This window comes from Sus scrofa, chromosome 13, assembly GCF_000003025.6.
Source record: "Sus scrofa isolate TJ Tabasco breed Duroc chromosome 13, Sscrofa11.1, whole genome shotgun sequence".
NCBI classification, from domain to species: domain Eukaryota; kingdom Metazoa; phylum Chordata; class Mammalia; order Artiodactyla; family Suidae; genus Sus; species Sus scrofa.
In genome coordinates, this window is record NC_010455.5 from 116,023,402 (window position 1) to 116,047,917 (window position 24,516).

A 24,516-nucleotide genomic window follows, 5' to 3' on the forward strand; every position below is an offset into this window, starting at 1 on the left:
TGCAATCGTACAGCTTATTTTGAAAAAAATAATTTTGAAATCGTTTCCATTCATTTTTTAAAAAAGATTAATCTTATTTTTTAGATATAACTGAGTAGAATTATCATTCTAGAGAGATTGTTGTTATTCTATTATTATTTAATTACATTATTGTTATTTTTAGTGGAATTATTATCTCTAGTTTAATCTCCAAGAAAAGGATTCTTTCTCCTCTGTGCTGAGATTCAGTGGATCAATGTACATAAATGTGTATCTGAATCACCTGGTAGGAGAGGACTTCTTAACATGCAGATTCTGGTTCACCAGGTCTGGGGTGGGGGCAGGATGAGAGTGTGTACTTCTCATCAACTCCACAGTGATGATGCTGATACTACCTGTCCAGGCACTCAGATGGGTGGGGATGTTAAGTGAAAGAGACTCAAATCAGTCCTACAATGAAGCAGCTGTCATTTTGGTTTTGAAAAGTCATAGGGTTTTTTTTTTTTTTATCTTCTCTCTTGAGGGAGGTCAATGCTTGCTTGCTTGCTTGCTTTCCTCCATGAGTCCTGTATATCAAGGTGGAATCAATTTTTAACTGTGCTTCAGAAATATTCACATTTAATCCAGATTCTCTTTGGTTTTTCACATTAAGGTATTCCTGATAAGACATATTTTTTTTTCATTTGATTCTGAGTAATAATAAAAGAATGACTTACACTCTTCCAAACTTCTAAGAAGTGTAAGCAGATTAAATTAATTTGAAATAAAAAAGGATGAATGATGGAATGATCAGGACAGGAAAGACCATTCTGGTGGCTTTTACCTAGCTGTTTGATTTGCAGTTTGACAGGGGAGCACTAAGGATTATAAACCACGTATTACTTAAGTGTGTTTGGAGGTTATACTTTGTGTGAAAAACACTAAGTTGTATATGGCTATCTGGTTCCAAGGACTGGTCCTATCTTTGACTGAAAATTTACTTACAATGTAATGAAGAGTTTATATGTGTCAGAATGAGAAGCATCTGTGTTTGGGGAAGGCATTTCTATCAGTACAGGCTTTGAGAACCACAAAGCCTTGTGTGCCTCCTTCACGTGAAAGACTTCTGTATTTTATAATAATTTTATTAGAATTATTGTTTTTTATACTTTTTTTTTTTTTTTTTGGTTTTGTGACCCGTAGCAGAGGGTGATCATATAAAAGTTTGGATGAAGTCAAATGTCCACTGGAAGCCAGTCAGGCCCATGGAAGGCCTGATAAGCAAAAGCTCTGGCATCCAGCTGAACTGGGTTTGCATTGTGGCTCTGCCTCTTCTTGGCCATGAAACCCTGAAGAATCACCATCTCTGAGCCTCTGTACACTCTTCAGAACAGAGGCAATAATCACAGACTCATAAGGTTAGTGTAGGGGTAAATGTAGTCACATGTGTAAAGGACCTCATTGCCCTCAGTAAGTGCTCTATAAATGGTTTTCTTTCTACCTTTTCATGCGTTAAATAAGAGGACATTTCAGATGTAACTTCAAGCCACACTTTTCTAGGTTAGCCATGGCTGCTTTATGGGAGGATGATATTGACATACTTCACTAACAATGTTTAAATTACATGTTCTCACCCTCCGGTTATATTAATGTCAATGAAAAGCAATTTAGAAAAAGAAAATTAGAATTCAATCACACATTCTGTTTGAAAATAAAAAGCTTATAGTTCCCGTTGTGACACAGTGGAAACGAATCCGACTAGGAACCATCAAGTTGCGGGTTCGATCCCTGGCCTTGCCCAGTAGGTTAAGGATCCAGTGTTGCTGTGAGTTGTGGTGTAGGTCATAGACTCGGCTCAGGTCTGGCATTGCTGTGGCTGTAGCATAGGCAGGCAGTAACAGCTTGGATTAGACCCCTAGCCTGGGAATCTCCATATGCTATGGGTACGGCCCTAAAAAGACAAAAGACAAAAGAAGAAAAGAAAAGAAAAAGCTTCAGATCCCTTCTATTTCCTTTTCCTCCCTATCCTCTTCCTCCTCTTCTCCCTCCTTTCTTGTCCCCTTCTTCTTTTCCTTTTCTCTCCTCATATTCCTCCTTCTTTTACTTTTTCAAAGTCAACCTTTATATTTAGATAAAACTTTAGAAGAATTATCATTATAGTCTATAACAAAAAAACCTCTTCTGTTCAAAAAGCAAAGAAAGCTGAAAAAAAAATTGACTTAAAAATATATTTAGTTATATATTTTTATTCATTGACAAACTATGCTCACACCCATGCAATTCCTCACAGCAGGCAAATTCTGCCTCCTGGTACACAATAGCACTACTCTCAAAGGGTTCTTTCAGATTTAAGAAGACTTAAATTGAAAAGCCTAAATGCTAGAATAAATTTTTTTCCTCCTTAAAAAAGTGAGCAGAATTTGTACCAGAAGATCCAAGATCATTCTTTCCATTTAAAGAACAACTATGAAATCAGTTTTTCCAATATTAATAATTCAATAAGGCGAAAGGCCTTAATCTGATTTTGTTTTAGAATCTTTGGCCATGTATTTGTCATAGTTTTTCCCTTTGGTAAACCTTAGTGATTCTGAAAACTGTTTCTGTCTTCTCTCTTTGCTGAAAATCTTTCAATTTGAGAATTCAAAATACTTGTTTAAACTGTGGACCATTTATGTAAGCAGGAGAGGATTAGTATTTGGAAAAGAGATTAAGTGCCTAAGATTTGGTTTCCTGAGGTTACTTTGAAAGGTAGAGGCAGGGCGAGAATCTGACCCCTGTCTGTATTTCTTTGACTTGGCAACCAAACCTCATTGCTTCTAACTGAACACTATAGTGTTCTGGACCACCAAATAGGGTAACGGAATGAAATTTTATAGGTGAAGACTAAGATAAGAAGATGAAATTACTCTGACTGGGAGTTCAAAGAATACCTCAAATTCCTTATATATTTGGGGACCATTATTCTCCCATGACATATACATTATCTTAAGGTTCTAATGGTTGAAGACGCTTTCAATTTCTCATCTTCAAGGTCACAAACCAAATTTTATACCCTCATTTGCATGACCAAAAAACTACTTTCCTGTACATGTGGCACATCCTCTGCCTACCACCTCTCAGTTTGGATATACTCATCTTCATTAAAGAAATTCTCCAACATAGGTGAAAACTTTGCTATGTTTTCTTTTTTCTTCTTTTGGCTTTTTAGGGCCCCATGGCATATGAAGGTTCCCAGGCTAAGGGTTGAATCAGAGCTATAGTTGCTGGTCTATGCCACAGCCACAGCTACAGCAACTCCAGATCCAAGCCGTGTTTGTGACCTACACCATGGCTCACTGCAACACCGGATCCTTAACCCACTAGGTGAGGCCAGGGATCAAACCTGCGTCCTCATGGATACTAGTTAGATTCATTTCCACTGAGCCACAACAGGAACTCCCTGCCATGTTTTCATAGTTTCCTTTCTGATGAGCTTCTACACTTTATTTTCCCTGGTTTCCCATGAAGACTTGCCTCTTGTACTTCTTTTGTGGACTTCCTTGATAGCTTTTGAGCTCCTGGCTGCCTCTTTGGTAATGGGGATCTGCCAGAGGCAGCTCTCAGTCCCATCTGCTTCTGTGAATAAAAGTTCTCTTGGAGAATTTTCCTTTTCTATTTCTGCTTTATCCTGAACCAGTGTTTAGCTCTTCCAAGGTATTCTCCATTCAGTCAGATCAGTGGAAGAAAGGAAATTGCTCTTTTCCAGAATTATTATGTAATTTTCCTGGGTCTTTTGTAGTGTCTCTCCAAAAATGTTTCTTTTTCTTTTTTTCCTTTTTCTCTTTTGTTCTTGTTTTTAAATCAAAGACAGATACTAAGACCTTTAAAAAAATTTTTTTTAAATAAATAAAAATGTAGTTTTCTGCCATATGTTATAAGGAGATCCCAAAGCTCACATTGTGACTGCTAGCAAACAGATGTTATAAAAATCTTGGAGCTTTCCTCATATATAAATTAAAGCACTAAAGACAATCCAAACACTGAAAGTTCCCTGCATTGCTGTCACAGTTATGACTTTGCGGCATTTGAGTTTGACCCCTACTGAATACCTTACTTTTCCAGTCTCATTTGGCAAATCTAGTTAATTAAGAGTCTTATCTTCATGGGAATTAAGTCTGTTCTCCTCAGGCTTTATTAAGGGACCAGTTGAGAAAAGAACAAAGAAAAAGTCTGCCTCAGGCACAGAGAAATATAAAGGATGATGACATTACTTTGAAGATGTTAAGTGGTCTTTTTTCTAGTTCCTATTTTTCCCAAAGAATACATTAGCTTTTAATGGATAAGTAAGAAAATAGTAGGTAGTATTGGAGACACTTCTATTTGGACCAGATTTTTTTTTTCTACAGTAGCTGTAGGGCTTTTAAATAATTCAAATTGAGTGTTCTTCTCTTCACAACATTTTTCCCTTACCAGATCATCTGACCATTATAAGAGAAATATTTGGATAACCAGCTCTCCTTCCTTTTAAAAGGACAAATATCCTATATAAGCACGTCATCTCTGATATTCCCATGGGGAAGTATAAAAATGTTTATGCCAACTGTAAACCTTCTAACTTAAAATACCCTAAAATATTATACAAAGCAAAAATAAATGGCTATAGAAAAATCATTTTTTTTTTACTTTTTTTTTGAGTATAGTTGATTTACAATGCTGTGTCAATTTCTGCTGTACAGCAAAGTGACCTAGTCATACATACACATACATTCTTTTTCTCATACTGTCTTCCATCATGCTAGTGTTTTTGACAAAGATAAATAGGGTTGTTCTTATTATGGCTTTAGTCCCTGGGTTGTAGGGTGAAAAGATTACTTATGAATGGCTCACTTGCCTTCTAAGATTCTAAAAGTTCTAAAAATTTCTAAGAATTTTTCTGGGCTAATTTATTATTATAAAAATTAGCCAAACAGTCTGACTTAGTGATACTTGAGATTATGACTTTGTATTAGTTTCTGGAAAAATATAGGTTATATTGTTCCTTGTAAATTATCTTTTTATCATCATGAGCTCCATATACCTGGTTTTGCTATGGTCGTTTATTTTTTCTGAAGACCTCTGCCTAAGCCTTTCCCATTTACTCTGTAACTGCTTTGCTTACAATTTAGAGAACTAACTGGATGGATTGAATGCATCAAAAATATGTCTTTTGGTGATCAGTCCTGTGATTTACTGCAGAACAACCCAGCTCTAAGCTTTGCTGTTCAACTTTAAGGAAAGACATGGTTGGTTTGTGGAAATATTTTCATGTATTATAGTTGCATCCTCAGTATAAATAAGCATTAAATGCTCTTCTACCATTCTTCGTGGTTTTGTGTATTAGGTTATTTCATCCTCGCAAGGAATAAATGTAAAATTATTGATGCATTTTACTGTTGAATAAGATCAGATTTACTATCATCTTTATTCATAGTATTAACCTTGTCCTTATCCTCAGCATCATATTAGTAGCAAAATACATTAATTAACAATTCACTTTTCTTTTTTCTTTTCTTTCTTTTTTTGCTCATTATGTTGAGAGAATCCTACTAGGAGAGGCTTACATCTTAAAATATTTGATATATAATTGTTTCCTGTCTCTGAATTGCTTCTTCACTTCAGCCTGATGGAAAAGATAGGAACTTGAACTTACACCATTCTTTCACTAATTTTTACTTTCACTAACATGTGTTAAGTCACCTTACCTAACTTGGAAGTAAAGCAAAGAGAGAATGGCATGTGCTTTTGACATCATATCAGAGTATTGTTAGGCTAACCCAAACATTATTTGATTATTCAGAGAAAGTTGCCTTTATTTGATTTTAACTAATTATTGATTAAAAACCCATTTTCTATGAAGGTGAATGTTTATTGGGAGATTTTTATCTGGTAGAGATGCAAGTGATTTCTGCCTGGTAGAAAAGGTAGTCCCAAAGGTGCTGGCTTTATTTCTCTGTAGAAAAGTCACCAGTTCTGTATCTAACCCCACTCATCCAGACATTTTATTTTTTTCTCACATACCTATATAACTCTTGTTCTTCATTTCTCCTTTGAACCATCTTTATTGTCTGACTGGTTCTCTCCTTAATGAGTTGAATGACTCTTTAACACATGCTTATTTTATATTTATGTGAGTTATGTTTTATAGCTTCTTGAAAATTATGCTTTGACATGTACCATTCAAGAAGTATATGCATGTATATAAGTATATATATTACATATACAATATTTATATAATTTTTAATGTGATAGTTTTTGCTTAAAAGTCAAGGGAAGAAACCACTAATTAATTTAGACAAATGAAAAATTCATATAAATCTATTTTAGTACCTTTCACTGCTTCAAGGACAGACCAAGTCTCATTATTTAGAATATTGATTTTCTAACAATATGTTAAGGAATTGTCTTGGGTTCATTGTGACAGATGGAGGATTCTTAAGGCATGCTACCCTTAGTAGTGTAATTAGAAGTAACAGAGTGAAGCAGTAACCTTTATCCAGTGAGATTTTCCAAAAAATTTTGATTACCATGACTTTTAAAAATTTTTTTCAACAACAACTTGGTCCATAAGTGGAATTGAGTTCCTTTGTTCAAACAAACAAACAAACCAATAGCTAGCAATACCTTTTTCCTTAAATTAATTAACCATGGAGTGAGTCCTCTACAGCCTTTCATTATTATTGTTGCTATTGCTTTTGTTCTCTACATGTTTAGTTTTTAGAAGATATTTTAAATGTGTTTAATGGTGGTACATAATGAAGTGAACGTTTAAAAATTCAAAACCATATAAAATGTACACAGTGAAAATTTTTGCTTTTACCACCATTCCTATCACATTATCTCCTCCAAAGGTAACAGTAATTAGCTTTCAAAGTGCCAAGGAGTTCCCTGCTGTCTCAGTGGGCTAAGGATCTAGCATTGTCCACCTATGGCTCAGATTTGATCCCTGGCCTCAGAATTTCTACATGCCATGAGCATGGCCAAAAACAAAAAAAATTAAAGTATCCAGCCAGATTTTTTTAAATGAAAATAATAGCACATATGAATGTATTCTTACTTTTCTCTCATTCTACACATAAGGTAGTAAGATGTACACATTGTTTGGACCTTGCCATTTTTATTAAAGTGGATATATTGATAGTATTTTCATAATGAAAAATATGCAAAATACTTCCCTTTCTCTTTCTCTCACTGTTTCTCTTGCTCTCTCTTTTTAACACAGTGTGACCTCATCAAGGTAGCAAGTGATACCTTTGGTAATTAAATCCCAAGTGAATGTTTAAAGTACCATTCAATTCACTAAAAGTTCAATATAACAGTCAATAATCTAGGTGCTGGAGGAGCAAAATACATTGTCATTAAACCCAGTCCATAAGAAACTTGCATCTTACTAATAGAGATCAAAACAAAACTAAAATACAGTGTGGTTAGTACTATAAAAGAAACATTTCTTTAATGCCATGGAAAGATACTTCAGGAAATGATTAATTCTGCCTTGGAGGTATGGGAGAGGAGTCAGAGAAAGCCAAAAACATGGTGACATTTGAGCAAGGTCTTGAAATAGGAATATGAAATAGAAAGGAATCATTTCTTGGTCTAAATGACTAACCCAGTTCACGATTTTTTGAAAGAAAGAGTTTGGCTGTGATTAACCTTTCTTAATTCCTTCCTATTAGTCTGCATTAGGGTATCAGGAGAAGTAATTTTAAATCTACTTGGTGATTATATCTTTTGAGCATTTGTGGATTGCCTCAGTTTTAATCATCAGATCGCCTGATCTAACTCACAGCCTTTCAAATTCCCTTCTGTACCAGCCACTCTTCTTGAACCGGGCATGAGTGTGGCCTCTTCCTGCCTTTCCAGACGACATGATACCACTTTATATTCTGAAAAACAGATGTTCAGATGCAGCCCTTTTCTAAATCTGAATATAAACAACTCTGTGGTGGTATAAAGTTCCCTACCTTTCCAATGATTCCTGCCAGGTTAGTTCATTTGCACATTTCATTCCCAATCTATTTATCCCAATGTAATAGCTTAGTCATTCAGCTCTCAAGCTAAATAAGAGCTCTTCAAATGCCAACCCTGAGAACACCTCCCAGTATGAATTGCAAGCCATTTATTTTCATTTGTTTACAGGCTTTTCAGTCTTTCACCTGGCTCTTCAACCATGAGATAGTGTCCATATAGATGTCAATTTTTATTAAGCTCCTAAGTAATTTTAAACCCCTACACAAGATGTTTTTCTGAAGTCCTTATACACCTGCTACTCTGCTCTCTCACGTTTCTTAATCATGTAATTCTCTAGAAATGACCTATCAAGTATGATGAAGCTTTTTGCTCATGATTTGCATTTTATTTCACCTCTTTTCTTCTTTTGCTGACCCAGATCTGTGTTCTGCAACCACAATGACACTTAGTGGTCAGGCTAGAATTTCAGCCACCTAATGAAACACTGCTATTCTTCACCAACTGTGGGGACTCTGTGGAGCATAATATTTTTAAAAATCCATTTTCCCAAGATTCTTGCCCGTCTGGAAATTGGCTGGAGCTCTGCTATTATTCTCAGTTCAGAGCAATCAGTGGAGAGCCTCAAGTACAGAGAGACAGAGCGAGTCGCCCTCTTGAACTGCTATCTTTGATTGAAGAACAAGAAAATCTTATACAGCAAACAGAGCTTAAAGTTAAATTGTTTTACAAAAATCTGGCAATTTTGCCCTAAATGTATCAATTTTTTGATAGTTTCAAATGGTATTAAAATAGCACACTGTTAAATTACAACCCCAGTACTCCCATCCTCTTTTCTCTCCTTTATTTTTCTACTTAGTATTAATCTAATCTAACATGCCATATATTTCACATAAATTTTACTTTGTTTGCTCCCAACTTGAGTGGAAGCACCACAAGATAAGGGATTTGCTGTCTTGCTATATGTTCAGTGCCCAGAAAAATGACTTGCATGTAATTGCACTATATTAGGTAACTGAATAAATTAATGCATAGTACAGAGATTGCATTTCAGGTACTTAAATACTGTTGTTCTCCATGGGCCTAATCTATTTTTTCTGTTTCTGGTGATACTCTGCTTTTTCCTTCCCACATGTCTTATATCCTTTTGAATACTTCCTAGACCTATTTCTTTTAGGAAGCTTTACTTGAATTGACATGTGGAGTTCAAACCTCTCCCCACCAAATTCTCAATGTATTGTTTACATAACTTAGTCTTTGAGAATAACAGTGTTTTCATATGAGGCTACCAGATATTCCAAGGACTTGATATGCCTTAAAACTGGATGGTGTGAGTTGCCTGCATTGTTATTTCTTTCTTTTTTTTTTAGATAAAAATTGTACTTTTTTTTTTTTGTCTTTTGTCTTTTTAGGGCTGCACCTGCGACATATGGAGGTTCTCAGGCTAGATCCCCAAGTGGAGCTGCAGATGCTGGCCTACACTACAGCCACAGCAACACAGGATCCAAGCTGCGTCTGTGACCTACACCACAGCTCATGGCAATGCCAGATCCTTAACCCACTGAGTGAGGCCAGGGATTGAACCCACATCCTCATGGATGCTAGCCGGTTCATTAATTACTGAGCCATGACAGGAACTCCAAATTGTGCTTTGTTTTTTCCACAAATATTTATTTATTTATTTCAATTTTTTATTGTTATGTGTAGCACTGAGAACTATGTCTAGATACTCACAGATATTTATTGATATGTCATGTATAGCACTTGGACTTGGGATTAGACAAACAAAAACCTATACAATCTAGGAAATTTAATGGGAATCATGTAAACAGAAATGTTACATCCTTACCAAAGCAAATGGTAATTAAACATCCTCTGCTCTCTGAGACTTAAGGCCTGTCAATTTTTTTAAGATACTTTTTAAATTTTAATTTATTTTATTTTATTTTTATTTTCTAATTACTCGATGAATTTTATTACATTTGTAGTTACACAGAGATCATCAAAACCCAAATTTATAGCATTTCCATCCCAAACTCCCAGCTCATCCCCTCATCTACCAACCTGTCTTCTTTGGAAACCATAAGTTTTTCAAAGTCAGACACCTTCTGAAGCTCAATACCAAAAAATAAACAACCCCTATATTGTTATTTCTTACCTATTGGCACAGCCAATGATGGAAAGGAGACTACTGTTTTGGTTTCCATAGTTGAGGAGCAAAATATGCATGAATCAGAATGGTGTCTTGGTTTTAGCATCAGTCTAGTCAGTTCCAGGTTTAAATCCCAGCAGTCTTTACCATCTCTGTGATCTGAGACAGTCACTCAAATATTCTGCACCCTAACACCTACATCTATAAAATAAAGATAATATTTCCCTAGCAGAATGATTGCGAGGATCACACACTTGACATAGTGATAGTACCACTAACTGGCTATTATTATTGTAACAATTACTACTGCTATTTTTATTATATTATGCCCTCTTTCTTTGATTCACCACCTCTCCCATTGAGGAATCTCCACTTCGAGCCAGAACACAAATTCAGCTGTTTTAACTTGAGATTAAGTTTTACATATATTCATTCATTTAACAAGCATTTATTGAGAGTCTATCATGTGCCAACCATAGTCCTGATTGCAAGGAATACAAAGATGAAGGGGTGTTAGTCCCTCTACCTTCAGAGCCAACAGTCAATGACATTCATTTATTTATTCATCAAATAGCTTCAATAAATATTGATTGAGCCTCAACTGTGTGCTAGGCCAAATTATAGAGACTATTAGTATGTCAGTGAAAAAAGCAGTCGGGGACTATACTCTAGTAGAGAGAAACAGACAATAAACAAGATAATTAAGTAAATTCTATAGTATGTTAGAATGGGACAAGGGCTGTGATGGGAACATAGTGGAGCAGAGTGAGGAGGATCAAGAGTGCTCAGGGTATGTTTTTATGGGGACTTTGCAATTTTAAGTAGGGTAGTCAGGGCAGACTTTCCTGAAATGTGGCATTTGAGCAGAGACTCAAGAAGTGAAGGGATAAGCCATACGGATATTTGGGTGAAGAACATTTCAGCAGAGGAACATGAACATTAGAGCACAGCAGAGAGTGATGTTTACCAAAACAGAGGACTGATCACTGCAGAATCAGCAGAGGCTAGAGTCAATTTTTCTGCTTGTTGCTGGTGTGGGTGAACTGGAATCTGAGAATGGATCATGTGAAATGGTCCTGATGGAGTTCCTTGGGCAGTCATTACACAGTGAGAACAGGCTTTCCTTTTGGACCATGATTTATTTTCATTGCACTCACAATGATGCTCTTGCCCCTGGAAACTTTGAACCATATGCCCTCCTTTGGGCTTCTGGGGCAGGAAGTTTCTCTGCAGGGTTCTCTGTCAGCCTCTCACCCAAGCCACTGCCCAGTTTTTTTTTTTTTCCATTTTATTCTCCCCAATTTAAAGGCTTAATACTGAATCCCCTGTTCCTCTCTGCCTCTGAAGAGTCAGGTGGTGGCTGTCCACATGCCAGGTGGGCTTCTGCATCTACTCTTCCTTTCTTCCCTGTCTTTACTCCCTGATTTTTCTTGGCAGAGACACTGAGCCTCCTCTGCTTCCTCCCTGTTTCTATCGACTTGTTGCTGTAACTGCTGAAGGAGCAGTCTGCTGCACTGCAGTGAGATTGTGATAGGAAAACATGGTGGCACTAGAATGCAGGGCACAGGAAAGATACAGAAATGAGGGTCTTGCCTGCATCTTCCATTGCCCAATCTTAGTCATTTTCTATCATTCCTTTGACTGAACTGCCTAACTTTGCTCTCTCTCTAGACCCAAGGTTGTGGTAATGTGGGTACTTTTCTCTCATAGCTAGAAAGGATAGATCTGGGAAAGAGATGTAAGAGTGGGTGCTGTGTTTACTGATAACACCCAATAACCCACTTCCAATTATTTTTCCATCCCAGTGGCACCATTGTTCTCTATTTTAATGATCTTTCTACCCAGTGAAAGAGTGCTGCTATCAGGAGTTTGAATTAACTCTCCACTCATATGAAAGATGTGATTTCCCTCCTAGCCTTCCAGTTCTCATGCCTCTAGTCCAAATAAAGGGAAAAAAAACAAAAAACAAAAAACAAAAAAGAGGAACGGGAAAAATGTTCCCATTTTTGCTTGGGACAATAGACCTGAATTTTCTTGGGCAGCATAGATGAGATGTAGGAATTGTCCTGGGACACTACACATACTACCATGTCCAGTGGTAAATTTTATCTCACTGGGAGATAAAACCTCCTTGTCACCTGCTCTTCAGTCTTGTGACCTTACCAAACTATTAGTTTCACTTGTAAGTAAGTATGGTTCCTTACCTCAACCAACACTTTGTTAAGGCAAAGTGGACACAGATTATCTTGAAATTCTATGCACTGATCATCTTTCTCTTCTCTTGAGTCCTTAATGGCCACATCTGAGTGCCAGCAGTGACTTCTTCAGGTTATTGTGCAAGGCTCAGATACTTTTCTTCTGGGACATCTTGGGTCACTTTTCTTAACATACTTGAAGTAAGCTAATTTCTCTGATTGAAAATAAGACCAGTTTATCTGTAAATTCAGTCAAGGTTTGAATTGAACAGTTAACATAAGATTTACCTTTGTTTACACTGATTTTTTTTCCTTCAGTTTTCAAACATCTGTTTTCAAAGAGAAAGGAGCCTTTTTTTAGTTGGGTCACTGGATTGACCTGACATGAAGAAACTTTATGTTCTTTGATTAAAATTTTAGTCACATTTTATTGTTAATCTTAAGATAATCTCAAATGTAAGAGGTATATTCTAAAAATGTTTGGGAGTTGTGTAGTCACCAGAAACTTTAACAAGAAGTCAACAGGGGATATCATTTTATATTTCGTAATACCTTATTAAAGTATAATTTACTCCAGTAAAATGCTCAATTCTTATCATGGCTTTCAACATATCTATATCCTCTTACAACCACTGAGAAAGATATAAATCATTTCCATTGCCCCAGAAAGGGCCATTTTCTCCTTCCAGGCAATCCCTCATTTTAGAGGAAATTACCCTTCTGACTTTTATCCCCACAGATTAGATTTACCTCTTTTTGAACTAAATAAAATAATACAGTATATATTTTTATATATGTATGTATATATGTGTGTGTATTTATATATATGTATGTGTATATATATATGTATAAATATATATATATATATTTCTGATTTACTCAATTTAGCATTTTCAAGATTTATCTATATTGGTTCATTAGTAGTTTGTTCTTTTCCTGTTTAGCAATTGTTCTGACAGTGTTCCAGTGTGTGGATATACATACTTATACACTCTCTAATTCATGAACCAGATTTGGACTTTTCCAATTTTGGGTAATGAAATAAGCTGCTATGAACATTCTTGGTGAAATATTTTTTAAAATGTATATATGTGTTAATTTTTCTTAGTTATATACCTAAGTATGGAATTGTTGGGTCATAGGGCATGTTTAACTTTTTAGGAAACTGTCAAATCATTTTCCAAAGTGGTGATACTGTTTTATACTTCTATCATAATGTAAGAATGTTCTGGATGCTCTTCCCACCTGTTAGCACTTGCTATTGTCAGTTTTAATTGCAGCTGTTCTAGTTGGAAGCATGTTTATGTTTTGAGGTACTTGAGACTGCATCCTATTATTGAAATCAAAGAAGAAGCTGCTAAGCATTAAAGAAGGACTTAAAGAAGAAAATACTATTTGGACAGAAAAAAATTTTTCATGTCTGAAGACTTTTAGTTAACATCTGAAAGTCATACCATAACTTAAATTGTCCTTATATTTTTCCCTTTAGCTATGAATTGAAACAATGTAAGAAAATGGAAGAATAATCTAGGACTTTTCACAAAAAGTTAGTATCTAATGTGAAGAACATTAGCTAGCAAATGTTCTAATTTGCACTTACTTGAACTGAATATTCCTATTTTGATTCTTTGACTTGTATAACTCTATTCCCTCTACTGGAATTCTGTTCCAGGCTCTCTCTTCTCCAAAATCCTAGACATAGATCATGGATTGTTTCTTATGGGTAAATTTCCCAACTTCAAATTTGTGAGACTGGCCCCAAACAATACCAGCCTGCACTTAAAAAAAAAAAAAAAAAAAGGAAAGTTATAAACCTCCAAGAGGTGTGTTATTTTTACATAGAGATAATACATCATCTGATTTTAGGTTATGAGTTAGCGCTAAAATTTTAATCTAAGTTTGTTATAATTTCTCATCTTTTAAAATTATTTTTAACCCAAATGGTCTTTTTGAGAATATGAAAAAAATAATTAAAAAAAAAAAAGTGTCGGGGGCGGTGGGGAGGCACCCTGCCTACTATATAGTTAGAGTCAGTGGTTGTTCTAACCAAAAATGCCCTGACCTTGGGTGCTCATTGTGTCTTGTATATTTATCATGCATATTTGACTTGTTTCTTTACCTGTCTGTCTCTGTGTGCTGGTTAATGACAACCTTGATGGTTGTGATTTTATCCCATTCTCCATCCCCAGGACCTAGTATTCTATATAGCATATATTAACTGATAATAAATGTTTGTGGGGAGACTGGATTGGATGAAGAAAATGAGAGGGAATCACACACACTGCTTTTAAGTCTGAAGCCCCAAGAGCAATGCCTATACCTTTGCAAAACTTAGTTAAGAGGGAAAATTTAGGGTATGTGGGGAGTTATTTTCTCCTTAATCCAGGACAGAGACATGATATTTGAATAAACACTGAGCAATAACACTAAAAATACTTGTAATACTGTATACAAATGCTTAAATGCCAAATATTTTAAATTAATAATTATAAATTGACAAACTTTGCAACTTTAATAATTTATTCCTGAGAAACAGCATATAGTTAACAGAAAAGTGTTTGCTCTTTTCCCTCTTATCCAGTCTAAGTTATATTCACCCATTGGCCTATGATGTCAAAATCATCACAGTCATTTATTTGGTGAAAACCACTGAATCAGTTTTTATGAAGGTAGAGTGAAATAGTCTTATAAACCCAATTTATAAAGTCTTGGAAAGTTCTAAAATATCTTTTCTCTTTAAATATAAAAGAAATGAAGCAAGATTCCAGATTTAGTTTAAAAAACCGTTCTCTTTGAAAAGTTGTTTATGTGAGCACTGAAAGTAAAAGCCCTATACTCAGTTATAGAGAAAATTATTTTTCCAGACTTTTGGGCAGTGTTTTAGGTAGGAAAAAAGTAAGTTTTATAAGGTGATTCTTCTTCCAGAATTATTCATATCTATGTGGTGTATTTGGCAGGTACTGAACACACTCCATTGTATCTCAGAAGGGATCCACAGATAATGATGAATCAGCAGGAACAGTTCCAAATTGAAACATTCAGCGTCACTGTATTTCCCTTGTTCTCAGATGTTTCCCTTGTTCTCAGTAAACACTGCCAGTGTTTATTTCAAAAATAAAATAAAGGTTCAGGACTTTTTGAATGTGTCAGCAACATGCCTTTGCTCCAAACAGATTATGTGGCAATTTTTTTTTCTTAATGATTCAAAACTATAAACTTAAAATTGCTTAATTAAAAAGATACCAAACTACAATAAACTTGCCCACAAACTTCAGTTATTTACCTTGTCTGAAATTAGGTCATTTCATTAACCCCTCCTCATGCCAAAGACAGCATTTCCTTGTATTCTATAAACATTCTCTAGACATTAAATGCAGTTTCTTGGTTTTTTTTTTTTTTTTTTTTTTTTTTTTTTGTCTTTTTGCCATTTCTAGGGCCGCTCCCATGGCATATGGAGGTTCCCAGGCTAGAGGTCGAATCAGAGCTGTAGCCACCAGCCTACGCCAGAGCCACAGCAACGCGGGATCCGAGCGGTGTCTGCAACCTACACCACAGCTCATGGCAACGCCGGATCGTTAACCCACTGAGCAAGGGCGGGGACTGAACCCACAACCTCATGGTTCCTAGTCGGATTCGTTAACCACTGCGCCACGATGGGAACTCCCTGGTTTTTGTTATTTTGAACAATATATTTTTTATTCTTTTCCTGCTTTGGTAAATTAAGGATATTGGCTTAAATTTGTTTATCCTAATAGACTGTGATTAACATGGAGAAGTCAAAAGAGATTAGCTCAAAAGAAGTATCAACGAATACTGTTGGAAGTTGCTCAGTTGTTTTAAATAGGAATTTAGAGGTAAAATTTGCTATGAATAATTCTCATTTTAGAGAAATTATGTGAAAAATATGTACTTACTACAGCTTAATGATAAATACTTAAAGTATGAAGAGAAAGATCTCTTAGACATAATTATTTCTAGAATTTACCTAGTATTGATAATGCTTCAGTGGACTGGAATATGTTTTGGTGGTTAGGCCAAAATAAAATATCTGGTGTGAGAGAACAAGGCTGATTTTTTTCCCTCTATTTTCCATCTTTATGCAGCTGACCTCACTAAACCTCATTTTCCCCATTTGTTCAATGGTGATAATAAAGCCTTCTATATTTTTTCACTGTATGTTGGCTGTAGGGCTCACCCAAAATGATGTGTATGGATACCTTAAAAGTCATGACATGCTATACAATTATTTTGGACTTACTTTTAGTGCTGAGTAATATGATATCATCACATCTTTCTCTTACCTTCTTGCAGTAATTTTTTTTTTTTGGCTGCATCTGCAGCACATATTAATTCCTGGACCAGAGATCGAATTCATGCCATAGCAGCAACCTGAGTCCCAGGAATGACAAGGCCAGATCATTAACCCACAGAGCCACCAGGGAGCTCTTGTAGTAATTTGTACTCCCTCATTTACTCCAAGTGAGGTCTCTGTAAATCATATAAGATGGCAAGAAGATTCTGGAAGCTCATTTATCCATGTAGGAAGCAGACATTAGAGTGATTACAACAGAAAAAGAGAGGGCTAGCTTTCTTTATCTGTAAATTTCCTGCAAGTATTTACTTCTAAAGAGTAGATAATAGTGAGAAAAGGATGTAGGACTTACTATTCTCTAAGTCTATCTTTCAAAAAAACTAGACTAGACCCTATTTTTCAGAGAAAATTTTACACTAACCCACAATATTTGAAAGAAATGAGGTTTAAACATTACTGTCACCCTCTACCATTCCTCAGTGCCAGTGCCCCATAAACTATGTCAGAGGAAAGTGAGGACTCAACAGAGAACAGAAGACTGAAATTCACTATTTTGGCCAGGTCTTCTAGGGGGTTGTGGCTAGGAAGGGGCTAATGGTGTGAGGAGGGCAGGGTAGAGGATGGGAGAATGAGCTAATACTTAAAGAGCATCTGTTGTGTGCCAGACATGGTACAGAAGTCATTATGTTTAAATTGTACAATATTCAAGCAAGATCATTGTGTTTAGGCCAATATAAAAGATGTAAAATTGGAATCTCAAGGAGATTCCATTCCTACATAGTATTGGATAATGGAACCAGTATCTAAACTAAGATTTGTTTCCAAAGACTCTTCTTTGGCAGAAACTCAGTCATGTTTGCATTGTAGTCCCTAAAACTATGCTTTGGGAAAAATCAGTTCTCACCCATTGCATGTTGAATCAAATGTCATATCATTTACCTGGGAGGATAGCAGTATTGGTAAATTAGATAGATCCACTTTGTATTGTTGATTTCTTTTCATAAAATCTTTGTACAGCATCCACAAGCTATCTGAGAGGTGGGCATTGCATTTTGTTTGTCTTTTGGGTTGAAGTAAGAAGTAAAAGGTAGTTTGCTAGGTTGGCAACATAAAATACAAATTATAAATGAGATGAGCCAACAATTTGACTCTCTCTAAATTTTTTTATGAGAGATTTTTAGTAAAAATATCTTTTGCCTTGGAATACAAAAAGAATAGCAATAATTTTGATGATGGATAAAATATATGGAAACATTTAGTATATTACTGCTATAAAATTACTATATTTAGACTAATATACAACCTACACTTTCTGCAACATTTCCTGCCAGTGTTACAAAATGGAGAGATGAGATGGCTTAGGTAAAATGAACCAAAGGTAGCAACGCGGGTATAGCTCAGGAGCAGAGCATTTGACTGCAAAGGTAACAATGAAAGAGAAAAGATATCCTTCTGACCTTAAAATCAGGGTGTTAATTTGTTTTTTAAAAACTAATCTGGGCAACTTCTATTTCTGCCCATGACAGAAAAACTTGTACCAATCTAGGTCTCCTGCCAAGTACAACTATAAAGTTGAACAAAATATATGAGACAGCTTTTTCCAGGTACTAAAAAATAGTCAGTGAAAGACAGCAGGTCCTGAAGAGCTGTCCTCATCATGGGCCCTGCTTTTCTCTGTGTTCCTTTTTTTGTAACCATGCAGGGAGAAGGAGCCAAGGAGAGTGGCAGTGGCAGTGCCTGGTCCTAACATATGTAGAATAGAAATCCCAGAGAAAGCATGCTGGAAGAAGTAATGGCCAAAAAATCCTCAGATTTCAAAGATCCTATCAATTTATAAATCCAAGAAGCTGAACAAATCCTAAAGGACAGCTACAAATAAAATCATACCATGGCCTATCATACTCCTGAAAACCAAAATTAAAGAAAAAAAATGTTAGTGCTAGGGAACAATGATAAAATCTTTTTCATCAGAGCAGTAGATGCTAGAATATAATGAAATAAGATTTTAAAAGTGTTGAAAGAGGGAAAGGTATGTGAACCTAAAATTCTACAATCAGATTAAAATTGTGTGAAGCAGAATAATGCCCCCAGTTACCCTGCAAATGCCCAAACCCTAATCCCCAGAACCTATGAATATCTTACTTTATATGACAAGAGGAATTTTACAGATGTGATTAAGGTTACAGACTTTGACATGGGGGAGATTATTCTGAATTATCTGGTGGCTAAATATAATCATAATCAAACATAATCATTATCCTTAAAAGCAGAGACTCTACCCTAGCTGCAGGGAGATATGACTAAGGAAGAAGGATGAGAGAAATTCACGCTGCTAGCTTTGAAGACAGGCTGGAGCCAAGGGAATGCAGTTTTGGCCTCTAGAAGCTTGAAAAGGCAGGGAAGTGAATTCTCTCCTAAAGCTTCAGAAGGAACACAGCACTGACACCTTGATATTAGCCTAGTGAGACTCGTGGTGGACTTCTGAACTATAAAATAGTTTTTGTTGTTTTTTGTTGTCTTAAGCCACTAGGTTTGTGATCATATGTTACAGTAGCAACAGAAAACTAATATAATATCTTTCAAATGTTGATGAGAACTCATATTTACCAGGATTGCATTACAATACATTTTTACAAAGCAAGAGGTGAGAGAATTAGTCACCAGCAAAAATAAACTACAAGAAATACTAAAGGAAGTTCTTCTAGGTGAAGGGAAAAGAAACCAGATCTATGGGGTTGAATGAATAGCATTGGAAATGATAAACATATCCTTCGTTGCTCTTGTTGTTGTTGCGGTAGTAAGGATGGGAGCAACACTCCTTCCAACTCTATAATCTTGAGTGGAATCCAGAAGCCCACAGATGCCCTTTAAATGCAGTGGTATGGATTGGAAGTAAAAGAATAGTAAAAGAGAGTCCATGCCAAAAGCTTGAGAAGGCTGGTGTGGCAACATTAACATCAGATAAAATGCACTTTCAGATCAGGAGCAAGACCAGAGGTAAAGAGAGTACCTTCAAATGACAAATTGGGCCACCTCATCAGTAAGTCATGAAAATCTTAAATGTGAAGGCACATAATCAGAGAACTTAAACATATATGAAGCAAAAATATAACAGAATTATAATGGGGGAAAATAGACAAATCTATGATTCCAGTTAGGTATTTTAGAAGTCTTCTTTCAGTGATTGACAGAACAAGCTGATGGAAAAATTCAATAAGGAAATGCTTTAAAATTGGGTTCTGATGATTGTTGTACAACTATAAATGTAATAAAATTCATTGAGTAATTATAAAATAATTAGGAAAAAAAAGAATATAAAGGAGATCTGAACAACCTCACCAACCACCTGAATCTAACCACTCTTTATAGAACTCTACACTCAATAATGCAGGGTACTCATGGATAGTCACCTAGATCATATGCTGGCCCTTAATATAACTCTCAGTCAATTTAAAATGACTAAAAGGGTACAGAATATGTTTCCCTGACTGGTGTAACTATATTAGAAATCAAATCAGTAAGATCATGGTATCAAGGAAACTTTAATGTATTTGGAAATTAAACAAAATACTTCCTAATAACCTATGAATCAAAGAAGTACTTACTCACCAAGAGAAATAAGACAATATTTTGAACCAAGTGATAATAAAAAGCACCAAATATCAAGCTTTGTTAGATGCAGCTAGAGCAATTCTTAGAGGAAAATTTGTAGATTAATAAGCTTACAGTGGCAAGAAATAAAAAATAAAAATCATTTTCTGGTGCTCAATAAATTTTTAGTGTTTAGTCATTATTAATGGCATTGTCTATATAGGAGTTTTGACATAGCTTAGAGAAATTTACAAAAATATTTGTACATGTGCAGTAGGTTAGTGTTACTCGGAGTATTCATTATCAATGATCATTTTTAAACTTGACAAGGAATTTCATTAGCATAGATTCCATCTCCTGGTGAAGGAAGAGAACAAAGAATTTGATAGTTAAAGACCTCGTTCCACCTTTTCCCTCTGCCACTTAACTAGTGGTATGGCTCTCTCTCAGTTTCAGTTTCCTCATCTGTAAGAAAAATCTGGTTTATGTATATCAAAAAGTTGCTCTAGAAAATGAAACTCTACTTGAGCTTAAAATGTAAGTGTCAGAAAATTTAGACAATTATGATTATTGATGAAGGGAGCTAGAAAATATTCCTAACTCTATCTTTTATTTATTGCTCCTTTCAGAGATATTGCCATTCTCTCTGACCTTAATATGTGACCTTAAACTTAATAAAGATTTTGATATTGAAGATCTTCTCTGGAAATCACTGCCAAGTTAAATCAGAAAAGAAAGTAACTAGCCACTATAACGTTAGGAGCTTGAGCCACTTTCACAGCTTGTGCTACCTGTAAAGTCCCATTCACAATACTGGGTGTAAGTTAGGGTCTTCATCATTGTCTCTCTCTGTTCTCCAGCTTCAGTTTACTCCACTGAAAGCTACAACTTTTGGGCTCTGTTTCATGCCTTTTGGGTATGTTATCATGCTATATCCTGTGCCCTGAATGTTTTTCAATTTATTTTTATTTTTATTTTTTTATGTAGAAAACCTATTATAATTCCATCTATTTCTAGTTCAGGTATCATCTTCCTCAGGAAGCCTTTCCTGAATCTTCTTAGAAGCTGCCCCTCCCCCAACCCCTTGTACTTCCACAGAATCCTGCTTGGAATTCTGCCCTATAGTCCCTGATATTGTGTTTTATTGTCTGTGTAGGAGTCTGTCTCATCTAGCAGACTCTGCATGCCACAAGGGAAGGACCATGTTTTATTCATTTTTGTACCTTTAGGGTGTGGTAGAGCACCTAGTACATATTAAAGACATTAAGTATCCATTGAATTTTTTAAAATTGAATTGAATTACTTATATTTATGAATCTACTGAAAGTACAGCGGTAAGGAGCAAAGTTTTAAAGAAGTCATAGGGAAATTATGGAATTTTCAGAGTTCTTTTAAAAAAGTGGTTTCCACTAAATATTAAAAATATTAATAAAATAGTAAAATAGATAAAAATGAAAGCAGGTATATTTTTCTTTAAAACAACTTGGTACATGGAAACCTTGTATTTAGGTGGTTTAAAGGGAAAATTTGGAAGTGATTCTTTCTTTAATAAAGGAGTCTTTGTTTTACAAAATAAGGTATAAGATTACTTTAAATGGTGGACTGCTTGTGGACATTAAGTTGACCCAAAATGGTTTAAAATGCCTATTTGCCAAGAACATGTGATATATACAAATTTAAGTATATCTGTATCTTAATAGAATGTGTTAGGCATGCCTGTAAGATTTTCCTCAAACTTTAGAAGCATTGGATGTAATATTTTAGAAACATTATTATTTCAACTAAAACTTTCAAAGTGGGATTGATCACCATGACTACTTCAACCAGTGTGGGGAAATTGGAAGAGTGTTTCAACAGGAAAAAAGCAAAAATTACCAAAGCCCAAAATAAGTTCCCCAGAGAACTTGAGAGTATTGGCCTTGATAGAATGTAGAATGGAAAATTTCCCATTGCTTAGGAATTTGGGTTAAATCCAAAACTGAGGGCAGCTAGCGACAGTTGTTTCACATTTTGAAGAGAGACACTAGATATGTTCTTCACAGAATGTGAAAAGATGTGGCTCAGTTGTGTGTCAACTACTGTCACTTCAAAGAACACATTTACCAGACTGAAGATTCCTTAGAGGATAATTCCTTAAAGGAAATTTGTCGAAGTAGAGAGAGCACTGATGTGTGGGACGGTAAGCAGGTTTGTGACCTCATCTTAAAGGAGGAGACTGAAGGAAACATCCTTTCAAGAAAAGATAGAGGAGAGAGATGCTTGCTAGCAGGGAAGAGGCTGTCATGAAGAATGTGAGAAATTTCTTGGGAGAGTTTGAAATGTGTCCTCTAGGGCAATGTTTCACAATGGACTGATACTTGGATAAAATTTAGTAAAACTGAATTTCTAAAAAAATGAAATTAAATAACTCCACTGAACACACACCTATAAAGTCATGTCAGATTGCTATAAATATTTCTAAACAGCACTCCTAATTTCTTTACTTATTTAGTCACGAATTGACAAATTGTTGACAGACTGTTCAGGGGTCGGCATGGAGTGCCCAGGCACTCTGTTCCAGACCAGAGCTTTACCTGGAGATCCAGTTAAAATGCCCATTCTGAATGCTACAGTAATGCCAAGCAGCTTTATTTCCAAGAGTTGGTTGAATGATGCCAACACTGTGGTCTGGAACACACCGAGCTGCAAGGTCTCTAGTAGTGCAATGTGGACCACATTATTAAATTTTTTGTACCAAGTCTTTGAGATCTCAATAGCTACATGTGGTTAAGGCTACAGTGTTTAGCCAGCAGCTCTAGAGTTTGGGCAGCTGTTTGAAAACATGGCAGAGAAGGATGTGTTCTTTTTCTTGTGGAATGAGTGGATGCTATATAAGATAGCGTAAGTTATCTCTAAGAGACTTTGCACAAGAGGGATGATTGCTGGAATAAAGAGATTCCAAGGACTTCCCAGCTGATGGGAGTTAAGGGTCTTGCAAGAGATTAGCCAGATAATGTTTTCCAAGCATCAGGAAATGCTGTCTGTGTAACCCCCTGATATTTTGATGGGCATTTGATAACAAAGAAGGGCCCACAAACAGACCTTTATTGAATTGGGGGAAAAGGAGAAAAGCTTTGAGTTGGAGGAGAGATTGAAGTTTTTGACATTTAATTTGATGGGACTTTTTTAGTTCCTGAAAAGTTCTACAGTCCCTGAAAGTAAGCAAAATGTTGTGGAATCTGCCCAAGAGTCACTGAGTGGTGGGGAAGAAAAATGTGACAGCAGGTTTGAGAAAGTTGTGAAGACAAATTGGAATTTTATTTGCCCTCCATCATGCAGATCTGATTTAATAAACCATTCATAATCTGTGTGAGCTCATGTTCCATAAATGATGGTCATTTGAATGCTCTGTCTGTCACATCTTTACTCAGCAGCCTGACACTGGTTAGAAACATTGCCAGAAAAGGCCAAACAACTCCTCCAAGGTACATTTCAGAAATCAATGTTTCCATATTGTTAATCATCTTTTTTTAAAAACTTTCTGTAAGTTTATCTTGTTCCCTTTGTTTATGGCAGAAAATTTCAAGTTGAATAGCTATTGGCTTTGGAATTGCTCTTCTTCTGAAAAGCCTGAGCTAGAGGAGGTAGAGACAATTGAAGGAAGCCAAGAGATATTGGTTAGCATGCTGCTGGCTGTAAATAATGAAACCCAGGTGACAAATGTCTTAAATAACAAGAATAATAATGCCCCACTAAGCTAAAGTAGGTGGGCCTCCAGGCTGATTGATACTATGCCTCAGTAATATCAGAGTGATATCATGTATCTTTAAAAAAAATCTTTACTCTCCTGTCCTTTGAGTTTGTTTCATCTTCACACTGCTTGTAAGAAGGTTGAATTGTTTATGGACAGTGATACCCAGAGGTAGAAGAGAGTTTTGTTTTCTAAAATCCCCCTGTCCACCTTTTCTCACATCTCCTTGTCCTTAGTTGGATCACATTCCCATTCTCAAATCAGTTTTTGGCAAAGAAGATAGAATTAGCCACATTCTACTGAGTCTGACCCCAGGATTGAGGTCTATACTTATGAGGAGGAAAGGTGGGTCCTTAGATAAAATTAGGTTGTGCTAAAAAAAGGAAGAAGAGGGAATGAGCACTGAGTAGGCACCAATATTCTTCACCTAAGACCGTATCGGGGTTTCCAATCTTGGTGAAAATGTGCTTTCAATGGCTAGAGATCCATGGTACAGTATAGTGTATGACTGGTTATGTATGTCTAAGAAAAACTGGGCAGTCTGTGTGAACACGTACCAGTTACTGAAACAGCTTTCTGGATGACATCACATCAT

General features: G+C 35.8%; 1 long non-coding RNA gene across 5 annotated transcripts in view; it reads left to right on the forward strand.

Annotated features, from left to right (window-relative positions):
- LOC106505748 overlaps positions 1–24,516 on the forward strand; it is an 842,810-nt gene that overhangs the window by 535,840 nt on the left and 282,454 nt on the right. The window contains exon 1 of one of the 5 annotated variants that reach the window (XR_002338116.1): positions 9,627–13,834. The exons of the other annotated variants lie outside the window; for them this stretch is intronic. This is a non-coding gene — a long non-coding RNA (uncharacterized LOC106505748). Of the gene's footprint in view, positions 1–9,626; positions 13,835–24,516 lie in introns of those variants that run through there. 5 annotated transcript variants of the gene reach the window in all.